The sequence below is a fragment of the Centroberyx gerrardi genome, unplaced genomic scaffold (genome assembly GCF_048128805.1).
Source record: "Centroberyx gerrardi isolate f3 unplaced genomic scaffold, fCenGer3.hap1.cur.20231027 Scaffold_68, whole genome shotgun sequence".
Taxonomy (NCBI): Eukaryota; Metazoa; Chordata; class Actinopteri; order Beryciformes; family Berycidae; genus Centroberyx; species Centroberyx gerrardi.
Window position 1 is genome coordinate 58,030 of NW_027605203.1, and position 5,000 is coordinate 63,029.

A 5,000-nucleotide genomic window follows, 5' to 3' on the forward strand; every position below is an offset into this window, starting at 1 on the left:
CCAGAGAGGCCGAGAAGCGGGGCCACTGCCCGCGTGGTTCCCCCTCTCTGGTCTTGGGGACTTAGCCTGTTTGCAAAACCACCCCTTACCGTGTCACTCGCCCAAACACCAGAGAGGCCGAGAAGCGGGGCCACTGCCCCCGCTGTTCCCCCTCTCTGGTCTTGGGGACTTTGCCTGTTTGCAAAACCACCCCTTACCGTGTCACTCGCCCAAACACCAGAGAGGCCGAGAAGCGGGGCCACTGCCCCCGCTGTTCCCCCTCTCTGGTCTTGGGGACTTTGCCTGTTTGCAAAACCACCCCTTACCGTGTCACTCGCCCAAACACCAGAGAGGCCGAGAAGCGGGGCCACTGCCCCCGCTGTTCCCCCTCTCTGGTCTTGGGGACTTTGCCTGTTTGCAAAACCACCCCTTACCGTGTCACTCGCCCAAACACCAGAGAGGCCGAGAAGCGGGGCCACTGCCCGCGTGGTTCCCCCTCTCTGGTCTTGGGGACTTAGCCTGTTTGCAAAACCACCCCTTACCGTGTCACTCGCCCAAACACCAGAGAGGCCGAGAAGCGGGGCCACTGCCCGCGTGGTTCCCCCTCTCTGGTCTTGGGGACTTAGCCTGTTTGCAAAACCACCCCTTACCGTGTCACTCGCCCAAACACCAGAGAGGCCGAGAAGCGGGGCCACTGCCCGCGTGGTTCCCCCTCTCTGGTCTTGGGGACTTAGCCTGTTTGCAAAACCACCCCTTACCGTGTCACTCGCCCAAACACCAGAGAGGCCGAGAAGCGGGGCCACTGCCCGCGTGGTTCCCCCTCTCTGGTCTTGGGGACTTAGCCTGTTTGCAAAACCACCCCTTACCGTGTCACTCGCCCAAACACCAGAGAGGCCGAGAAGCGGGGCCACTGCCCCCGCTGTTCCCCCTCTCTGGTCCTGGGGACTTAACCCAAACACCAGAGAGGCCGAGGAGCGGGGCCCAACTCTACCCGAATTTCAACCCCTTTTTCGGACCCAGAGACCCGGGAGCGGCCCCCTATCTCCAGGCGGCTCTCCACCTCCCTTTTACCCGATTTAGAGCCCCTTCTTCGGCCACACACACCTGCTATCGGCCCCCTACCTCCAGGGGGCCCTCCACCTCACTTTTAACCCAATTTAGAGCCCCTGCTTAGGCCACACACACCTGGGAGAGGCCCCCTATCTCCAGTCGGCTCTCCACCTCCCTTTTACCCAATTTAGAGCCCCTGCTTCGGCCACACACACCTGGGAGCGGGCCCCTATCTCCAGGCGGCTCTCCACCTCCCTTTTACCCGATTTAGAGCCCCTTCTTCGGCCACACACACCTGCTATCCGCCCCCTATCTCCAGTCGGCTCTCCACCTCCCTTTTACCGGATTTGGAGCCCCTGCTTCGGCCACACACACCTGGGAGAGGCCCCCTATCTCCGGGCGGCTCTCCACCTCCCTTTTACCCGATTTAGAGCCCCTTCTTCGGCCACACACACCTGCTATCGGCCCCCTACCTCCAGGGGGCCCTCCACCTCACTTTTAACCCAATTTAGAGCCCCTGCTTCGGCCACACACACCTGGGAGAGGCCCCCTATCTCCAGTCGGCTCTCCACCTCCCTTTTACCCAATTTAGAGCCCCTGCTTCGGCCACACACACCTGGGAGCGGGCCCCTATCTCCAGGCGGCTCTCCACCTCCCTTTTACCCGATTTAGAGCCCCTTCTTCGGCCACACACACCTGCTATCCGCCCCCTATCTCCAGTCGGCTCTCCACCTCCCTTTTACCGGATTTGGAGCCCCTGCTTCGGCCACACACACCTGGGAGAGGCCCCCTATCTCCGGGCGGCTCTCCACCTCCCTTTTACCCGATTTAGAGCCCCTTCTTCGGCCACACACACCTGCTATCGGCCCCCTACCTCCAGGGGGCCCTCCACTTCACTTTTAACCCAAGTTAGAGCACCTGCTTCGGCCACACACACCGGGGAGCGGCCCTCTATCTCCAGGCGGCTCTCCACCTCCCTTTTACCCAATTTAGAGCCCCTGCTTCGGCCACACACACCTGGGAGCGGGCCCCTATCTCCAGGCGGCTCTCCACTTCACTTTTAAACCAATTTAGAGCCCCTGCTTCGGCCACACACACCTGGGAGCGGGCCCCTATCTCCAGGCGGCTCTCCACTTCACTTTTAACCCAATTTAGAGCCCCTGCTTCGGCCACACACACCTGGGAGCGGGCCCCTATCTCCAGGCGGCTCTCCACTTCACTTTTAACCCAATTTAGAGCACCTGCTTCGGCCACACACACCTGGGAGAAGCCCCCTATCTCCTGGCGGCTCTCCACTTCACTTTTAACCCAATTTAGAGCCCCTGCTTCGGCCACACACACCTGGGAGCGGGCCCCTATCTCCAGGCGGCTCTCCACCTCCCTTTTACCCAATTTAGAGCACCTGCTTCGGCCACACACACCTGGGAGCGGGCCCCTATCTCCAGGCGGCTCTCCACTTCACTTTTAACCCAATTTAGAGCCCCTGCTTCGGCCACACACACCTGGGAGCGGGCCCCTATCTCCAGGCGGCTCTCCACTTCACTTTTAACCCAATTTAGAGCCCCTGCTTTGGCCACACACACCTGGGAGCGGGCCCCTATCTCCAGGCGGCTCTCCACCTCCCTTTTACCCGATTTAAAGCCCCTGCTTCGGCCACACACACCTGGGAGCGGGCCCCTATCTCCAGGCGGCTCTCCACCTCCCTTTTACCCGATTTAAAGCCCCTGCTTCGGCCACACACACCTGGGAGCGGGCCCCTATCTCCAGGCGGCTCTCCACTTCACTTTTAACCCAATTTAGAGCCCCTGCTTCGGCCACACACACCTGGGAGCGGGCCCCTATCTCCGGGCGGCTCTCCACTTCACTTTTAACCCAATTTAGAGCACCTGCTTCGGCCACACACACCTGGGAGAGGCCCCCTATCTCCGGGCGGCTCTCCACTTCACTTTTAACCCAATTTAGAGCACCTGCTTCGGCCACACACACCTGGGAGCGGGCCCCTATCTCCAGGCGGCTCTCCACCTCCCTTTTACCCGATTTAAAGCCCCTGCTTCGGCCACACACACCTGGGAGCGGGCCCCTATCTCCAGGCGGCTCTCCACCTCCCTTTTACCCGATTTAAAGCCCCTGCTTCGGCCACACACACCTGGGAGCGGGCCCCCTATCTCCAGGCGGCTCTCCACCTCCCTTTTACCCGATTTAAAGCCCCTTCTTCGGCCACACACACCTGCTTTCCGCCCCCTACCTCCAGGCGGCTCTCCACCTCCCTTTTACCCAATTTAGAGCCCCTGCTTCGGCCACACACACCTGCTATCGGCCCCCTACCTCCAGGGGGCCCTCCACCTCACTTTTACCCCAATTTGGAGCCCCTGCCTCGGCCACCCACACACCTGTTAGCTGCCCCCTATCTCCGGCCCCTAACCTCCACCATCCAGGAACCCCAGCACCAGCCGAACCTGCAGACCCACTCTTAAGCACCCATCCCCGGATACAAGCAGACTACCATCCGCCCAAACTTTCCTGCTCCTGGTATACCAACTCAAACTTTGGTGCCCCTGGTACTCCAACTTAAACTTTGTGCTCCTGGTACTCCGCCTGTTTTCGCCCCACAGCCTAAGTGCCGCAGCACTTTGTCATTTTTTTAAACAAAATATTTCTTTCTGCTCCTGGTACTCCCTGGAGCTCCAGGGAGGTAGGGGGGCGCCCTGGAAGCCCTGCCCGAGGCTGTGCGCCTCTTCCCGGGCAGGATTTTCACCCCGAGCCCCTGGTGGCGGTTGGACTTTAACTTTTTTTTTTCTATTTGGATTTGCTCCTGGTACTCCCTGGAGCTCCAGGGAGGTAGGGGGGCGCCCTGGAAGCCCTGCCCGAGGCTGTGCGCCTCTTCCCGGGCAGGATTTTCACCCCGAGCCCCTGGTGGCGGTTGGACTTTAACTTTTTTTTTTCTATTTGGATTTGCTCCTGGTACTCCCTGGAGCTCCAGGGATGGTAGGGGGGCGCCTTGCCCGAGGCTGTGCGCCTCTTCCCGGGCAGGATTTTCACACCGAGCCCCTGGTGGCGGTTGGACTTTAACTTTTTTTTTTCTATTTGGATTTGCTCCTGGTACTCCCTGGAGCTCCAGGGAGGTAGGGGGGCGCCCTGGAAGCCCTGCCCGAGGCTGTGCGCCTCTTCCCGGGCAGGATTTTCACCCCGAGCCCCTGGTGGCAGTTGGACTTTAACTTTTTTTTTTTCTATTTGGATTTGCTCCTGGTACTCCCTGGAGCTCCAGGGATGGTAGGGGGGCGCCCTGCCCGAGGCTGTGCGCCTCTTCCCGGGCAGGATTTTCACCCCGAGCCCCTGGTGGCGGTTGGACTTTAACTTTTTTTTTTCTATTTGGATTTGCTCCTGGTACTCCCTGGAGCTCCAGGGATGGTAGGGGGGCGCCCTGCCCGAGGCTGTGCGCCCCTTCCCGGGCAGGGCTTTCACCCCGAGCCCCTGGTGGCGGTTGGACTTTAACTTTTTTTTTTCTATTTGGATTTGCTCCTGGTACTCCCTGGAGCTCCAGGGATGGTAGGGGGGCGCCCTGCCCGAGGCTGTGCGCCCCTTCCCGGGCAGGGCTTTCACCCCGAGCCCCTGGTGGCGGTTGGACTTTAACTTTTTTTTTTCTATTTGGATTTGCTCCTGGTACTCCCTGGAGCTCCAGGGATGGTAGGGGGGCGCCCTGCCCGAGGCTGTGCGCCCCTTCCCGGGCAGGGCTTTCACCCCGAGCCCCTGGTGGCGGTTGGACTTTAACTTTTTTTTTTCTATTTGGATTTGCTCCTGGTACTCCCTGGAGCTCCAGGGATGGTAGGGGGGCGCCCTGCCCGAGGCTGTGCGCCCCTTCCCGGGCAGGGCTTTCACCCCGAGCCCCTGGTGGCGGTTGGACTTTAACTTTTTTTTTTCTATTTGGATTTGCTCCTGGTACTCCCTGGAGCTCCAGGGATGGTAGGGGGGCG